Genomic DNA, 19,930 nt, shown 5'->3' on the forward strand with positions numbered 1-19,930 from the left:
AAAAAATTTCTCTTTTAAACAAAAGAAACTTCAGATTATACTTTTAGTTACACCAAAACCACCTTCAAGGATATGCCACATCCCCAAAAGCTATGGGGATGTGGCATAGAGAGATAAGATATGCAAAAGATATGGCAAAAGAGATAAGATATGCACTTATCTCTCAGGGTTAGCTGTTTGCATAGAATATGTGTTTCCATGAGTGCGTATACCTGTGTTTGTGTTTGTGTGTATACATATACATATGTATGTATATACTCAAATATATTGGCTCTGATAACATTTCTACATGAAATGTGAAGTTTTGGTGGCTTGTCAAAAAATACACACATGTACCCAGGCTTGTCAAAAGATCAGAAACCATTCAGGGAAAGGGGGAATCAAGATGATGGTGGCAGGAAGGAGATCATTAACCGACTTATTTTCATGATAGCTGAACCTGACATCTCTCATACATCTACACACCCAAGCTACAGGAACTAGAAGTGATTGGTATAGGAAATACTATACTATCCCACTTACATTTGATCCCAAATCTTTGATCTTGTTTTTCTGACCCAAGTGTTTTGTCTTTGTTCTCTGACTTTGATGTCTATTTCTTACTCTTTAGCTGCAAAACTCTCATTCCTCAAAACAATGGTTAGTGGATTGTTGGGGACAGACCTCTCTAAGTGAGTTTCTGTGGCTAGCTGAGGTTGGGCCTGCCCCTAATTGACCTCTCTGCTCTAGCTTCTTGTCTCTATGACAAGGATGTTGGGACTCCATACAAGTGTCACGCGAGTGTATGTTCCTCGGTTCTTTGTCTCATCACAACAAAGATTTGGAGCGACGGACATTAAAGCCCTCACAGCTCTTGGGTCTTGGACAAACCGTGCTATAGATCTTAGGCAAATCAGTGTTACAGCTCTATTTTATTTAGAAGATAGCAGGAGAATCCAAGACTTGAAGAGAAGAGAGTGGAGGAGTGCGTGGGGAGGGAGGGAGAGAGAGTGAGGGAGAGAGAGAGAGAGTGAAAGAGAGAAAGAGAGAGAGCAAAAGAGCACATGCACGCGGGAGAGAGAGTCTGAGAGAAAGTGCTTTGGCTCCTCCTTTTATATGTTTTTTCCTCCACCTGGGCCTGCCCTATGCAAATTGGGCTTAGCCAGGAGTGCTCTTTGTTCTGTTTGTTCTGCCTGAAGTCTTCACTCTGGTCCTCGGACCTTCCTTGTCTTTTAGCCACCGCCATTTTGGACTCCTTTTCCCTATTCTACCTACCTAACACAAGGGACCGCAATTGGAAGGCAATTCTGATGGGTCACTGTAATCTAGACTCCCTGTGCAACTGGTTGGGAATTTTGTTTAATCTGTATTAAATTTCATTTTCTCCATTGGCACAATCCTGCTTCCTCTACCATCCCTCCACCCCACACCCACAAACACATGTTCATCTCAATAGCATTTCACATAAAACCCTTACAAATAAATTCCCATCTGAGCCTGTTTCCTGCAACTTTGAACTTCAAAGAGAACATGGGTGACCATCTAAAAAATTCTTTTCAGATTTTTTAAAATGTAAGTTTCCATGTTACTTTTTCCATACATCTCACTATTTTCAGATTTTTAATCATAAAAGCTAATAATTATGTAGCTATTAAAAAGGAAGGGGCTTCCCTGGTCGCTCAGGTGGTAAGACTCTGACTGCAATGCGGGAGATCCAGGTTCAATCGGTGGGTTGGGAAGATCCTCTGGAGAAGGAAATGGACATTCCAGTATTGTTACCCGGAGAATTCCATGGACAGAGGAGCCTGGCAGGCTAAAGTCCATGGGGTTGCAGAATCAGACAGGACTGAGCTGCTAACACTTTCACTTTTCATGCCAGTTAAAGTTGACAAGTTACCCCTGTGAGGGTGTCTGGAAAGAGTTGGTGATGGAAGAAGACATTATTTTTTGAATTTCTAATATGAAATAGATTAAAAATCAATTATAGATTAGATGAAAGTTTGTGGGTAGAGTATGACTACTCTGTTTCTCCTAATTTCCTGCCTATACATTCATTTCAAAACTTGGTGGGCTATAAGAAAAAACTAGTGTATACCTGAGGACTGAGGGACTTTGGGTCTGGTGAACTGAGATTCAAGGGGGTACTGATTCTCAGAGAATATCTCCACTTTTCCATAGGCTTCAGGAGGTGGGGCTAGGTTAATTTCACATATTTTGAATGGAAAAATGCTAAAATTATTCATTCTTTCTCCTAAAAGATAATGCGAGAGTAGTGGAAACAGGTGTGGGGAGACAAAGCAAGGACTCTCAGAGGTGGAATACCTCTTCCTGGCTGAGATGGAGGCTCGTGTATGGAAAGAGTTTCTCCTGCACTTCCAGCAAATCAATGAATAGATCTTACTTTCCAGGCTGACTCTCCCATATTTGAAACATGTAGTGATTGAAGCCAGAGAATCCTCTGAGGTGCTGTTCTGTTTTCCAACAGTACAGAAGCAAGTTTCTCAGACAGCAAACAGAATGACCAACAAGCCCCATTTGTTATTTCCACTGAGAGGGTAGTGTAGTAGTTGAGGACTTTGGAATCCTCACATAAATAGTATAGAAGAAGGAGGAAAAATAGCATTCATAAAGTGACAACTTCAGGGTTCTCATGCTTGACTATGCTGGTCCTGAGTCTGTACATCTTTAAGATGTGGGTAGTAGAATGGATGTAAGGGTTCCACTGAGCCCTAGTCTAACTGCAGATCTTCAAAGAAGGTGACATTTCAGAGACTTATTTTCTTTTTTGTTTTGTTTTTATTTTTAATTGGAGGATAATTGCTTTACATTGTCGTGTTGGTTTCTGCCATACAAAAAAAGCGAATCAGCCATATTATATATCTATTCCCTCCCTCTCCACCCTCCTTCCCACACCACCCTCATCCCATCCATCTAGGTCATCACAGGTGAACACTGGGTTCCCTGTGTTATATAGCAGCTTCCCACTAGTTATCTATTTTACACAGGGTGTTGTGTATATGTCAGTGCTGCTTTCTTGATTTATCCCACCCTCTTCTTCCCCGACTGTGTCCACAAGATTGTTCTCTATATGGAGACCTACATTCTCTATATAAGTTCAGTATGGATAGTTCTTTTCTGCATCATTGGAAAATGAGATTACTTTGGTTGACTTCTAGATAAAGTTTATGGCTTATATGTTGGAAAACTAAATATTTGAAAATACTTATAAAAAATAGACCTTGTCTTCAAACACTAGAATCCCATCAGTGTGGGTCATGCTTGTGTACCAAGAAGCATCTATAAGGTGAGGGATTGCTGTCAAACGTCACCTTCTACCTGGGTCTTCAGAATATTCAGTAGAGTGGAGGGCTGCATCAGTCACCCAAACAATTAGACTGTTTTGTATGTTTAGTCTTTTTTGTTTGAGTACCATTTAGTTGTTTTTGAAAATGAATCTTGATAGACGCAGTGACACCTCTGTCTTTATGTAATGCTGTTTCCTTCCTCACTGTCTTGCTTCTTCCATTAATGATAACCAATGAGGCTGGGACTTCTGAGAATTTCAAGCTACTATAAAAGAGAAGATGTCATTTATCACCTTAGGTGGGATTAAAACTCTTCCCCTTGTTCACTTTCATAAAACTTGGTACAATAAATTCACTTTCGTTTAGCTTCTTCTGGCTTAGATTTAATCATATTAATGTCTATTTCTGATTTTCACTTCTCTGGAGTAGCGATAATGTTTTCACTATTTCAATATCTATTTACAGTGTTGAATGTATGGCATTTTAAAATATTTAAAAATTCTAAAACAAGATTTTTAATGATGCCATAAATTAGTCCCTTATAGTTCTGTGTCTAATTTTCTATCTTTATAAAAAATATTTGCATAAGTCTGCCTGAAGATATGCTTTGTGAATATATCTGCATTTGCTTGTTATCCTTATTTTGCAAATGGGGAAATTAAGGTACACAGAGACTAAGTAATTTACCCATGACCCTGAACTAGTAAGTGACAGAGTTGAAAATTTAACACAATACTATAACTCCTAAAATGACATATTCAACTGCCACATAATATAGACTCTCAGCACTTAATCTGATATGTTTGGGTCTACTTATTATTTAGAATTTTTTTGGATTTACAAAGCAATAAGATATATTCATCACATATTGCATATCACTTCCAGTAGGTCTAAGACAGTATCACTTGGGCTCAATAAAGGACAGAAATGGTATGGACTTAACAGAAGCAGATGATATTAAGAAGAGGTGGCAAGAATACACAGAAGAATTGTACAAAAACAATCTTCACGCCCCAGATAATCACGATGGTGTGATTATTCACCTAGGGCCAGACATCCTGGAATGTGAAGTCAAGTGGGTCTTAGGAAGCATCACTACCAACAAAGCTAGTGGAGGTGATGGAATTCCAGTTGAGCTATTTCAAATCCTGAAAGATGATGCTGTGAAAGTGCTGCATTCAATATGTCAGCAAATTTGGAAAACTCAGCAGTGGCCACAGGATTGGAAAAGGTCAGTTTTCATTCCAATCCCCAAAAAAGCAGTGCAAAAGAATGCTCAAACTATCACACAATTGCTCTCATCTCACAAGCTAGTAAAGTAATTCTCAAAATTCTCCAAGTCAGGCTTCAGCAATACATGAACTTCCAGACGTTCAAGCTGGTCTTAGAAAAGGCAGAGGAACCAGAGATTAAATCGCCAACATCCACTGGATCATGGAAAAAGCAAGAGACTTCCAGAAAAACATCTATTTCTGCTTTATTGACTATGCCAAAGCCTTTGACTGTGTGGATCACAATAAACTGTGGAAAATTCTGAAAGAGATGGGAATACCAGACCACCTGACCTGCCTCTTGAGAAACCTGTATGCAGGTCAGGAAGCAACAGTTTGAACTGGACATGGAACAACAGACTGGTTCCAAATAGGAAAAGGAGTACCTCAAGGCTGTATATTGTCACCCTGCTTATTTAACTTACATGCAGAGTACATCATGAGAAATGCTGGGCTGAAGGAAGCACAAGCTGGAATCAAGATTTCTGGGAGAAATATCAATAACCTCAGATATGCAGATGATACCACCCTTTTGGCAGAAAGTGAAGAGGAGCTTTTCTTTTCATCAAGAAAAGCCTCTTGATGAAAGTGAAAGAGGAGAGTGAAGAAGTTGGCTTAAAGCTCAACATTCAGAAAACTAAGATCATGGCTTCCGGTCCCATCACTTCATGGCAAATAGTTGGGGAAACAGTGGAAACAGTGACTGACTTCATTTTTTTGGGCTCCAAAATCACTGCAGATGGTGATTGCAGCCATGAAATTAAAAGACACTTACTCCTTGGAAGGAAAGTTATGACCAGCCTAGACAGCATATTGAAAAGCAGAGACATTACTTTGCCAACCAAAGTCCGTCTAGTCAAGGCTATGGTTTTTCCAGTGGTCATATACAGATGTGAGAGTTGGACTGTGAATAAACCTGAGTACCGAAGAACTGATGCTTTTGAACTGTGGTGTTGGAGAAGACTCTTGTGAGTCCCTTGGACTGCAAGGAGATCCTACCAGTCCATCTTAAAGGAGATCAGTCCTGGGTGTTCATTGGAAGGACTGATGTTAAAGCTGAAACTCCAATACTTTGGCCACCTGATTCGAAGAGCTGACTCATTGGAAAAGACCCTGATGCTGGGAGGGATTGAGGGCAGGAGGAGATGGGGACGACAGAGGATGAGATGGCTGGATGGCATCACTGACTCGATGGACATAGGTTTGGGTGGACTCCGGTAGTTGGTGATGGACAGGGAGGCCTGGCGTGCTGTGGTTCATGGGATCACAAAGAGTTGGACACGACTGAGTGAGTGAACTGAACTGAACTGAACCAAATATATGAATATTCACACTAAGTATAATAAATAGAAGCAATATATATAGCCTTCTGTAAATACTGATCAACTGAATTTGGACCAGATCTGGTTTTGTGCTCAAATGAGTTAATACCCTTAATTTGCAGGTTTGAGTTCCCTCCCAATCTTATTCCCAGTTGCTTCATAGGGCTTTCAAGCAAAAGACTTTTTGGAATTGGGGGTAAGAATGTTATACATTTGGCTTGACTGAGTCATAATATTTAAATTCTTACTCTTTCACTTTACCAGCAAGTTAAAATTTATATGCCAATTTAAGACTTTTTGAATCCTGTCTATAGTCCACAACACTAGGGATTGACCCAAGTGTTCTAATTATCTTTAGGTGTTTAACAAATCATCTCAAAATCTAGAGGCTAAAATTAATACACTTCAAGAATGCTTGGTCCAGAATTTGGTATATCTTCTATTCTTTGTGACTTCAACTGAGGATATAGTTACATTCAGCTGGCAAGTGGACTCCTGTAAATGGGTCACATTTTAAATGATTTCATTTTTTCTCTTATGAGATATCATAAAGAACATTTCAATAATACAGAAACCAAGAAAAAAAAAAAACACAGTAGAACAAGCATTATAACAAAATTAAAATTTTCCAGTGAAATTGTTGTCTGTAATAATACTTTTTCATCTTCACACACTTACTAAATAATATGTAAAATACTGACACCTAATGTTAACTTTATGTATTATAATGTCAGAGAAAAAAACCAGTATCCTGAAATAGAATTTAGAAAGCTACTGAAACTTATGGTTAAACAAACAAACAAAAAAAATCATAGTTTTTCAAAATAAAATTATTTGACTATCTGGTGTGCTAATAAGATACTGTTCTAAAAGTTAAAAGTAGAAAAGGCAGCTCGTATACATTTAATGTGTACAGTGAAAACCATGGGTGCACAACTGAATTGAAGATTAATGTCATGAATGTATTATTGATAACACCTCAACAAAGTAATGTTTTAACGCAGAAGTCAGTGAACTTTTTCTGTAAAGGACTAGAAAGTAAATATTTGTGGATGATGGTATTGTTTTGTGGATGAAAAGGTCTTTGTGACAACTATCCAACTCTGACCTTAGAGATTAAAAGAAGTCATAGATAAAACATGGCCAAGTGAATGTGACTGAGTTCTCACTCACCAAAAACATAGTTGGCAATGGAACCTGAATTTTATATAATTATCATATGCATGAAATATTGTTCTTTAAAAACTTTTTAGCCATTTGAAAATATATTAAAAAAAAAAAAACATTTTTAGCTTACATGCTAAACAAAAGTAGATGTTGGACGGGATTTGGCCCACAGGCCATAGTTTGCTGACCCTGGTATATGCCTTGTAGTTGAATTGTCAATGTAGGACAAATAGAGAAACACTTCTCTCCCTTGGGGTGAGATCTGATTGAATAAAAGGAACACTCAAAGATCCAGTAGATGTTTTGGTTCAAAATAATTACTACTCATCTCAGCCTGATGTTGCCTTGTAGGCTATTTTATATTCACTGGATTAGCCGCAGGAAAACTCAAAACTCATTTTTAAAACTTCATTCACAAATTAATGTACTTTTTCACTGTTGTTTCATCAAACTATGTAATAGGAAAACTGGAAAAAATATTGTAAAATGTTAGAAAAAGTTTTTGACGTTTTAAATAGGAAATTTTGTCTATTATGTTTCTCAGAAGACAAGCTAATTTCTACCTGAAGCCCTTTCAGACCTTTGTTTGGAATGTTCTTTCCCCACCTTAGGTTCCTTGTTTCTCATCCTCCTGGTCTCGTTTAATCAATTCCTCAGTGGAGACCGTCCCTGACCAACCTGTGGATGGAAATTTACCTTGGTCAGTTTTCCATTGCACACTCTCTCCTTTTTCTTTACAACCCTTACCAAAACTACTCCTTTACTGTCTGGAGTGTATCTACATTATGGCTTCCTCCCCAGATTCTGAGCTCCCTGCAGCTGGGATGATTGTCCTTTTTCTAATCCCTGAGCTTAGTATGGTGATGTGGTGTAGCCAGGGCTCAGTTAATAGGGGCATACCTTGGAGTATTATGGGTTCAGTTCTAGATCTATACAATAAGGTGAATATCATAATAAAGCTAGGCACATGGAATTTTTTTTTTCTTGTGCATATAAAAGTTATGTTTACACTGCAGTGTAGCATATGCAATCGCATTATGTCTATAAAAAAGTACACATTTTAATTTTAAACTAGTTTATCACTAAAAAAGTGCTAACCATCATCTGAACCTTCAGTGAGTCATAGTAACTTCAAGGATCAATGATCACAGATCACCATAACAAATATAAAACAATGAAAAGGTCTGAAATAGCTGTGAAGATTACAGAATGTAATCAGAAACAAAGTAAACAAAAATTGTTGGGGAAATGGCACCAAGTAACTTGCTCAATGCAGAGTTTCCATAACACTCAAGTCTGTAAAAAAATATAGGCAATGAAGTGAAGTGCAACAAAACAAGTTATGCCTGTACTTCTAAAGGATGAATACATGAATCATATAGTGTTTAGTTGAAATGCATCTTCTTTTAGAGAGATGAAGTCTGAAAAACTAATACAATTAAGGCTAAATTAAGAAATAGAAAGATGGCAGATCAAAAGGGATAAGGTAGGAACATGGCAAGATGACTTTAAGGCAGAAAAGAAACCAGATGTATCATTGCCTGTGACAAAGGCCTTATGGTAGAACTTCAAAGTTTACAAAATGTTTATTTTTCTGAGAAGTGAATAAAGTAAGTAATTTTATTTTAGTTTACATATGAGGAAATGAACTTGCAAACCTAGGATTTTATGAGTTTGCCATGCATATTAAGAAAGGTGAGGAAACTAGAGAAAATAAAATACATCAAATTATCAGTGTGCTTCAAGAGAGGAAATAATGGATATTGGTTAAGTGTTTGAGCTCTAGAGACAGACCCAGAGTTGGGTCCTAACTCTGCTATTTTTCAGTTGTTTGATCTTATCCTCTCCTGCTTTATCTAAAATTTGAACAAAATAATAGTATAAGAACCCTATATCTGACAAGGTTGTGATAGGGATTAAATATAACGTGTTTAGATAAGTCTGGCACATGTTAAGAAAATAAGTAAGTAAAATCTTTATTGAGCTATTATTTATTATGATATCCATTAGATAGCTATTAGATAAAATAATGAAACCAGTTAGAAAAATGTGAAGTTTTTAACTTCTGAGAACTCAACAGAAATGAATAAGAAAGAAACAAAAGTTATTTTTGGTTGGACAAGAGTTTATTTTCACTAAGGACTTCTCATTTTTTTCAAATATTTTCCATATCTCAGAGATTAATCACTTGTGCTACAGTGATTCGCTCACTCATTCATTCGATATATTAAGCTCTGTGTTAAAGACATTCCCAAGTGAATGACTATATTGTCAAAGATACTCAACTTGTTCTAGAAGGAGAAGCTTCCAGGCAAAATAAAAGTTTCTATCGATTGGAGAAAGTGAATTTAAATTAACTAAGGAGGTAAAGATAAATGAGCAATATTCAAGGTATTGGTGTACCATAGCTGGTTGATCATTCATTCGTTTAAAGATATTTGAGTTGTTTTCAGTTTTTATCTACTATGAATAAAGTTGTTATAAATACTTGTGTAACAGTTTCTTTCCATGAACATAAGTTTTAATTTCCCTAGTGTAAATTTCCCAAAGTACCATTACTGGTTGTATTATATGCATATTTTAAGTTTTAGAAGCAACTGCTGAACTATTCTGCAGGAACTATTCAACTATTCTGAATTATTCTATATCCTAACCAGTAGTGTACTGGGGATTAAATTTCTATACAGCCTTAACAGCATTTGATATTACATCTATTTTTTGACTGTAGCCATTTTGTACTTATTTTTGTATTAACATAAGTTACACAGCTTAGGCATTCAATATATAGTAAATAATATAAAAATACCTACAGTATGCAGGATTCTGTAATAAGAAATGATTCTTTGCTAAATTTCTAAACATTGCAAATAAAATGAATTGAATTTTATTACAAATGTTTCAAAACAAAGAAATTTACTCTCTCAGTTCTCTTAATCCATTGTCACTTCTTTTCCCCTATATTATTCTTTTCTGTCTTTCATTTTCTCTATGTAATAAACTATGAATATAATTATGAAATATTCCATAAGCTATAAATAGCTCATATTGAGTTGGATGAACAAAGGACTATAAATATTTTTTTATCATATAGTTTTCCTGTACTCAAACTTCGCTTGCTAGAAATGTCTTTGAATGTTGTCATATGTTTGACAGCAATGACTAGATTAAATTTTGTCCCTCATTCAATTTTCTCTTTCAGTCATCACATACACATATACAAACTCACTCAAGTTAATCTTTTTCATAAAATGTATCTTATTCAAAATTTTCAGGATGTACCTAGATTTGCAAAGATAAATATATTTCATTGAGATTCTTCCTTGAGTCTCTGATATTCAGAATAAAAGCATTTCTATTCCTGCACTAGATGTATGATGTTATACATTATCATTCCATATCTCTCCTCTTTTTCATATTATGCATGTTAAACACATAAAGGGAAGAGTAGGTTTCTATTTATATGACACCATACCTCCTAAACTTGCTCAAGCTTGGATTACAGTATGTTGTCTAGCCTTCTCCAGAAATCTTCCTTTTCGTTTACAATAATAAAAATTCAATTTTTGGTCCACATGTTTAAAATGTTTTAAAGCTGCCATTCACTAACAGCCTTAGTTTAGTTACACACAAACTGTTTGAATGCCATCAGAACTTAAGTTACAGCTTTCTTTCTAATTATGAGCCATACATTATTGTCTGTATCCCATGGAAAAACAGCTTTTGTACTTGCCAAAAGAATATCTGGAGGTGTTCTTATTTACATTGTATGTTGAAAATATAAATACAAACAAAATCATGGTTTAGTATATGTTAAAATTAATAAAACCACCACAAACAAACATTACCTCTTATTTTTCCCTCTAATTAGCATGTCTTTAAACATAGTTGGTTTTTGAAACAAACGAAAAAAAGGTGTCCTTAGCCTCTAATGAGGACCAAAAAAAAAAAAAATAGTGTCAATTTTGTTTAAATTTTGGACTAATTTATTGTGTATGAAAGAATAAGGACATATCTTAAAGCATGCTGAGAATTTAGGATTATCTTAATATTAAATTGAAGCATAGAGGGCATACATGCTATTATATGAACATATCAAAGCAGATATAGGACCAATATTCATCTGAAAGAGTAAATATTAGCATAAATATTAATTAGCCTTCTGAAAACTATTAATTAATTAGTTTGAAATCAGTTTTACTGTCTTCATTTCTTTGGTAATGAGATTCTGCTTTTTAGAAATCAGTTTTAATTCATATCTTAGGCATATGTTCATATACTGATATTATAATAGACAAAAGTTAATCTTTCATAATTAAGCATAATTAATGAATGCTTTTGTTTGGAAATTAAATAGTAAGAAACATAGTTTAAGATAGTTTTATTCTAATGATAATTCATCAACTTTTAGTTTTTAAATATAATAATTCTTATTTCTTGACTAAATTCTTTAGATTGCACAGTGTATCATGTATTTTCTAAAATTATTTTGTCAAAGTAACACATGTAAATAGTTAACAGTAACCCTGAACTGCCAGCATTACTAATGTGTGCCTCACACTATTTAAATTATTCTGTGTATTAAACTTCTTAATATCTGACAACCCTGTGAAGTAATCCTATTATTACTGTCTAATTTTACAAAAGGGAAATGGGAGCACTGAGCATTTATGTCACAAGATCACATACCTAGTAGGTGGTAGACCCAATATTTGAACCCTGTGTCAGAGTCTGTGAACTTAACTCTTACAGCACACTTCTTTGCATGTTTCAACTTTTATATCCAAAACAGCAGTCCTCTGACCCATCAGTACTTACTATTAATTCCTGTCCTGCTAAACAAAGGGTGACAACTCTGAAACACTTTAGCTGTCTCCACCTATATTGAGTTCCGTATTATTCCATAAATATGAATTTATAGCTATTTCTTCATCTTCAAGTTTGCAACATTATTTTTTCCTACCAGGAAAATTGAGGGTTTAGTTATAGATCTCCCTCCTCTACGGCCCATGAACATATATGCACAAACATACACATTTTCTCCCCTCATCCTACAAATACAGTGAAATTATAATTTATATTACATCAGTATTCATTGTTTGCATGTTTATAACTTCATAGATATTATTTACAGCTTGTGTTGTGTGCATATGAGAGAGTCACGACATATGTTAGAATATATTGAGAATGTAGCATTTTTGTAATATTAAACTGAGAAATAGAGGGTTTATCTTCTATACCACATGGTTTACTCTGATAATGTTTCTTTTATTGTATAATCTTATTTTTAGAGTTAATAATTATCTTATTTTACATTTGTTCAGTATTGTTGTCTGTTTACTAATTTGAATTCTCAAATTAGTTCTAACAGAATTTTAAACTCTTATCAGGAGAGTGAAATAAAAGAGGTGTTAGGTATTTCATCAGTTTGTATATGTGAGAGAGAGAGAGACAGACACAGAGAGAAGAAGTAAATATCCACATCTTGGAGCCCTTACTCCAGTCTGGAGTGGTTCTGCTCTAGGACTGTGGTCATGAGACCTCTCTTCATGCTCATTTAGGGAATCTCATTGCCTCTGTGTGTGTGTGTACAGAGGCATGTGAGTGCAGGCTGCTCAGGCTTTTCCAGTAGCTTCTGAGAAGTAGTACATGGAAAGAAACCATTCTAAAACCTTGCTTACCTGAAAACATCTTTATTTTGTCTTCACATTTAATTAACAGTTTGGGTTGCAATCAAAATCTCAAATGGAAATAACTTTTTATTTAAATATCAAAAATATCCTCCATTATTCTCTTTCAGATTTGGTAGTAAGAATTTCTTCATCATGATTGCTGATATTTTTAATGTAACAATTTTTTTCTATAAAACTTGTTAGAATCTTCTTTATATCCTGTGTCTTACATTTTTTCCCATAATGTGATTTATACTTTAAAAATATATTATGTTTAGTACTTATTGAGCCTCTTCTGAAAGCACATCTTTGTTTTGGGAAAAGTTCTTGGGAGGAGTTTTCTTTTTTTGATAATTTTTCTTCTTTTTGTTTTCTCTCCCTTTTTATTTTACAGCCACTATTAGATGAGTGTTGACCTCTAGTTACCTCTAACTAATCTTTTTGTTCTACTTTTGAGACAGTTCTTCAATTTTATAGTCCAGAATTTCCTTTGAATTTTTTATTTCTGATATATATATTTTCTTAATTTTCAAAGACTTTTTTCTTATTCTCTGAATCCTTTTAATTATATAGTTTTCTTGTTCAAAGATTTTTCCTTTCTATTGGAAGATTTTTAACTGCAGCTGCCCCCCCCCTTTTTTCCTTCTTTTTCTTCCTTTTTCATTGTATTGCTTATTTCCTATTTGTTCTTTTGGGTTCTATTCTGAACTTTGAATGTTATTGTTCAGTGTATGGTGATACTTCATAGCTGTTCATTTAAAACTCGGAACTCTAAAAATCAAGGGCAACAATTTTGTACAGGGGCAAAATTTTCTGATTGGTGGGCAGCACTATGTCACAATGAGACCCATGTAAAGATTTGCAGTTCCTATCAATTGGACTAGACAGTTTTCCCAGTGAGAGCTCTATAATCCTATTCCTGGGTTGGGCTGGAAGGGGAACTGAACAGGACTCTGGGTGCATGTATAATTTCTTGGGAACCAAGTAGAGAAAAGAGAACAAGGGCTTTCACCATTATTGCAAAATTTTACCAAATCACTCAACTTTTAGTTAAATGGTTCGTCTATCTTCTCAACTGTCCTCATGCCCCTAAGTCTTAGAGTTACAAGAGTTGATCCTTTCTAGAAAGTGAACTCTTGTCTTTGTGGGTGTAAGAAGGTGGGATTTACATGCATATATCCTGGTATACATAAATAACAGGCACCTCCAATTCCTAAACATTTCAATGGCTTTGAACTGAATTAGTTTAATATTTTTTGATAGCCTCCCTTCTCATTTTGGCAACTATATTTCAGTTTTCTTTGTCATGCTAAGTCAGCTGACTTTCCAGTTTTGAAAGTGTACTGATATCTTCCATACACTCTTGACCCTTATCATTTTGAGGGTATTTCTATGTTTATGCACATTTATTAATTTGCTATCATTTTGTGAGATGGATGGCTATTACCTGGAAATACAGATTAGTATACAGTAATTTTGCCCCCCTAAAATGATGTTACCCAACTTTCCCAAAGAAATTAATTTAAAACATTTAGTTTTCTCTTAATCTTATTTTATTTTTGCTTTTCTAACACAAATACACATTGAAATCTTTAAAGAAGAGGGAGTTTTCTGATGGATAGGTAATCACATGGGTACTGGGTATTGAACTGCACAGAGTGCATGAGTTGATCACAACAAATGTGCCAGTTTTGACTGGATTGAAAGCCATTCAAAGGAAGCTTTTCTTCAATCCTCCTAAGTATTGTTGAGAGAAAGAGATATAAGAAAGAGAAAGATAACAAATATAGATTATAAAATACATGTAGCAAGTTTGTTATAAAGTAAGTTAGTATGACCATCAATACAACCAAATGTTGAGAGAAAGAGATATAAGAAAGAGAAAGATAACAAATATAGATTATAAAATACATGTAGCAAGTTTGTTATAAAGTAAGTTAGTATGGCCATCAGTACAACCAAATAACAGTTATGAAATAGCAATATTATTTAGAATTCAGTGAAAAATGTGACATTTGGAGTCAGTTCCCAAATTCAAACAGTCTGGTTCTGTTGTTGCCACCTAAAAAAAGACTGTCTGCAATTCTCTCTTTCTGTTCTTTTTTTTTCTTCTTAATTGCCATTTTTTTCCCCAGACCAGCTGTAGCATCTATGTCCTGACTTTGATCCAGCTACTTACGTTAACCCATAGAGAAAATGTCTCCCATAGACTCTGCATATATCACTGCAACGTCTCCATTCTTGACAAGCTTGCTGTTTTAGCACAATAGAGTGCAAGAAGAGTGGCATGAAATGAAGCTCCCACATACTGGGAAAGAGTAAATTAAGACCTCTGTTTAGTAAATATTGGCACTCAAATGCAGTTTTTTTCACCTAAAATAATATGAGTATATGTGATTGAAATTGCAACTGAGGCCCAGAAATCCAGTGTTAGTTAGCTTCTTTGTTTTTCATGAGAAGTCACGCTTTAAAGTATTATTCTTATTTGACTTAGGATATTAAAGTAGGATGAAAAAAACAAATATGCAAATACCATGTAAGATATAATATTCCTTGCAAAAATCCATCATAAGGGAATTATGGAAAACAACTTTTTGACACATGGGGGCAGAAGAGATTGTTTCCATCATGAGAACATGTAGTGGGGGATATTAAAAAAATGATCTTATTAAAAGCATGAATTTTGAGGCAAGTATCCTGGATTCTCAGCTTAGTCATCACTGTTGATAGTTTTTTCTTAATTTTCAAACATTAAAAAACTATAGAGAATTTCAAACATTATCGTCTAGTTTTAAAATTGTCAAGATTTTGCAGCACTTTCCCCCTTCTTTCTTTCTTTTCTTCCATCCATTCATCATCTTCTTGGGATAGGATAATAATGACCCTGAAAGATATTCATGCCTTAATCCCCAGAACGTGTGTATATCTTACATTATATGGCAGAGTAGAATAATGATTGCAGATGGAATTAAGGTTGCTAAAAATAGGGAAATGATCCTGGCTTGTCCAGCTGATCTCATTGCAATCATAAAGGCCCTTAAAAGCAGAACAACTCAGAAGAGGAGAGTTAGAAGGAGCTGTGATTATGAAAGAGCCATCAGACAGATGCAACATTGCTGTCTTTGAAGACAGGAAGGAGACCAGAGCCAAGGACTGGAACAGTCTCTGGAAGATGGAAAAATCAAGGAAATGGATTTTCCTCTGAAGTCTTCATAAAGAGATATAATCCAGTTAAAACCTTGAGTTTGGTCTAATGAAGATTCATGCTAGATTTCTAACCTACAAAACTCTTAAGATAATATATGTGTGTTGTTTCAAGCCACTAAGTTTGTTGTGACTTGTTCAGCATCATTCTTTTTTGGAGGAGCACTGAAGGGAACTAGGGGAATTTTAAAACAAATTCCAGACTTCATGTCATTTTATTTCTTTGTACATGGTATATATATTTAGATATATTAGGATCTTCTTATATCCACAGTGGCTATCCACAGCTAACAAACTGAATAAAATTATTTTCTCATTCAAATGTTATCTCAGCAACATATTTTTTATAGTTGGTCTTAGAATGAAGATACAAACCAAGTCCACACCATATATTGCATTTGCTTGCTTTGTCTCTCCAGTCTTATAATCCAGAGTAGTTCCTTCTCCTTCACCCTTTCCTTATTTTATTCATGCTGTGATTTGTTGAAGAAATCCAACCAGCTGTCATGTAGAATGACCCATATTTGCTTCTCTGTTGGATCATTTAGCTTGTTCCTCCATTCCTTATGTTGTTGTAAAACTAGAAAATAGCCCTAAATGTTTTACTGGACTCAGGTTTATTATTTCCTAAGTATATAGCTAAAGAGCCTCTTGATGAAGTGAAAGAGGAGAGTGAAAAAGCTGGCTTGAAACTCAACATTCAAAAAACTAAATCATGGCATCAGATCCCATCACTTCATGGCAAATAGATGGGGAAAAAATGGAAATAGTAACAGACTTTATATTCTTGGGCTCCAAAATCACTGCAGACAGTGACTGCAACCATGGAATTAAAAGACACTTATTCCTTGGAAAAAAAAAAAAAACTATGACTAATGTAGATAGCATATTAAAAAAGCAGAGACATCACTTTGCTGACATATGTCTGTATAGTCAAAACTATGGTTTTTTCCAGTAGTCATGTATGGATGTGAGAATTGGACCATAGAGAAAGCTGAGCGCTGAAGAATTGATGCTTTCAAACTGTGTTGCTGGAGAAGACTCTTAAGAGTCCCTTGAACTGCAAGGAGATCAAACCAGTCAATCCTAAAGGAAATCAGTCCTGAATATGCATTGGAAGGACTGATGCTGAACCTCCAATACTTTGGCTACCTAATGCAAAGATCTGACTCATTGGTAAAGATCCTGATGCTGGGAAAGATTGAGGACAGGAGGAGAAGGGGATGACAGAAGATGAAATGATTGGATGTCATCATCAACTCAATGGACATGAAATTGAGCAAACTCAGGGAGATAGTGAAGGACAGGGAAGCCTGGTGTGCTGCAGTCCATGGAGTCGGTAAGAGTGGGACACAACTGAGCGACTGAACGACAACAGTATATTGCTTAAGTGGTTCTATCTGCTTAATACTGCATCACCTCAGGCACTGGTAAGAAGTTGCTCCATTTTTAGCAGTACCAGTGGTAATCAGTGAGTTTAAGTGGTAACAATCCAATTTTCCTACTATGGACTTTCTTATCCACTTTTCCTAAAATGTTTGATCTTTGCTGAACTAGTTATTCTAGTAATAACTTAAAATGAGTTATATCCTAATTCTATTATTCCTCAAGTATTAACTTTAATTTTTTGTTTATAAATGAATGTTTTTCCAAATTGGAAACAAGTATTTGCAACATGCTACTATATTTACTATATGTAAAAGAGAGAAATATACATGTATTTACCTATGTTTATATCTATCTATCTATGTGTATATCTATCTATCTATCTATATATATGTAAAATAATAGAAGGGGTAAACCAAAGCATAAAAGATATGTATAAATAGGGGGAGGAAATAGGGAAAAGGGAATAAGGAGAGAATCCAGACTTCTTTGAGTATAGCTGGCTTGCAGATTTGAGTTCAGGATGGGGAACATGTGTATACCTGTGGCGGATTCATGTTGATATTTGGCAAAACCAATACAATATTGTAAAGTTAAAAAATAAAATAAAACAAAAATATTAAAAAAATAAAATTATCTGAGTATATTACACAATTCTAAAATAACTTTTAAATTTAAAAGGGAATTTATAAAGATTGAAAAGTTGATTCCAAAGTAGTGAACCTAACTATGTATATAGTTCTATACATATAATCATACAGAGCACAACCACACAAAGAAGAGTTATTACAAGTGCCTATTAAACACAGTAATCTGACTATTCCTAGTGAAACATATTCTAAGGAAAAAACAAAAAGTTTCCAAAACTTAACTCTTAACGTGTTTTCCAAAACTTAGCTCTTAACATGTTTTCACCATATTGTTTATGACAGCTTTAGTATTACTAATTCTAAAACTATATATATAATATATATGCATGTATTGAATATATATACAATAGTATATAGTGTATATGATAAAACTATACACTGTATAAATTACACTATATAAATTAATATATAATTAGAACCAAGGTTTCCAGCACAATAAATAAAATATAAAGTAGATTAAGTAAAAGTTTTGTTATCCTAGGTTAAATTTAAAATATGAATATGAAATAAAGACATAATTTCTCTTAAAAGGTGTTTATTTCCTATCCTCTTTAACTCAAAATTGTGGAAGTAATGATCAACCTGATTATAATGAGAACTCTTACAGTTAAGATTACAGTTTCTAAATACCATTTTTTCCCAAAAGAGATTGAATATTTTTAAAGAAATGGGTGATGTCAAGTTTGAAGTAGGAAATATTCAAAGTAAGCCTACATCTTGTCAATTAAAAAGCAATGAAGCTATCAAAAAATAGTCAAGGTACTGTCAAGAGGATTCAGGAGCCACTTGAAACAGTCAAAAATTGGAACACTAGATCATTAATAAAAATAATAATGGCAATAAGCCAAACCACAGCAAAAATGTTTAAATCCTTTAATTTATACTAATCCTCTTTATCATTTTGTTCTTTGAGAATATTTTGCTGAGATTAAAAATGAATTTACTAGAGGGCCAGGTACATATCTCACACCTTTATCAAACACATAATGCAGATGCTAACGGTCCACAGAAGCAACAAATCAACCTTCTCAGTAAGAGAGTAGTACCCTTACCCAGTGATTGCTGTGTTGTTTTATGATGTGCTTTCGTGGTGTGTGTGGATTTTTTTTTTTTAAGATTATGCCAAAATCCATTTATAAATACTTAAAAATAATTACTCTAACAATCTCAATTTATGAAACAAAGATATAATGGAATTTGAATGTAAACCCATATAGTTTTGGATGAAACAATATGTTGAAAGTTATTGAGCAGAAAATAGCTATAGAGAAAACTTATTTCTTTAATTTGAAAATAAGTTATTGACTTTACATCCAGCCTTTTCTCCAGTAAGTTTTGTATAATAAATACAATTTAGCATTACATAAGCAGACCTGTGTATTACTATAGCACCCAAGGGTATCGTTATAAAAGGATTGATATTTATATAGATATGCATGAGTTATTGAAAAAGTAAGATTTATTTGTCACATGTTATACTTAAGAAAACAAGAAGTATATACACTTTTGGTTTTCAGTCATAAACCTGCACTTGACTGTTTAGCATGTTGTAAGGGATTCGATACCAGATAAAAAAGAACAAAAGATAAACAACAACCAAAAAAGCCTTCTAAAATGAGATGGCATGAAAGTGAGAAATTCTTAGAACCCCAAAATGAATTAAAACAGGAACCTGGGAAGTAAGCAAAGATCAAAGTAAGCTCAGGATCAAAGCATGGCTTTCATCCTGAGTATGTGCCAAATCCCAGAGTCACTGAGCTTCAGAGCTGATAACTGAATAGGACATGAGATAAGCCTAGAGTGGTCAAGGTAAGTATGCTGATAGTAGAGCCTGGCATAATATTGACAACCAAAAAGGATCAGCAAGAAAAATTAATTATCTTCTGAAGATTTGTAAATATTAATTGGTCCCCACATGGATTAACCTATCCAGTTCCATGCTGTTCATGTGATTTGAAAAACCTGAAAAAAAGTCAC

Source organism: Bos javanicus, chromosome 2, assembly GCF_032452875.1.
Source record: "Bos javanicus breed banteng chromosome 2, ARS-OSU_banteng_1.0, whole genome shotgun sequence".
Lineage (NCBI taxonomy): Eukaryota > Metazoa > Chordata > Mammalia > Artiodactyla > Bovidae > Bos > Bos javanicus.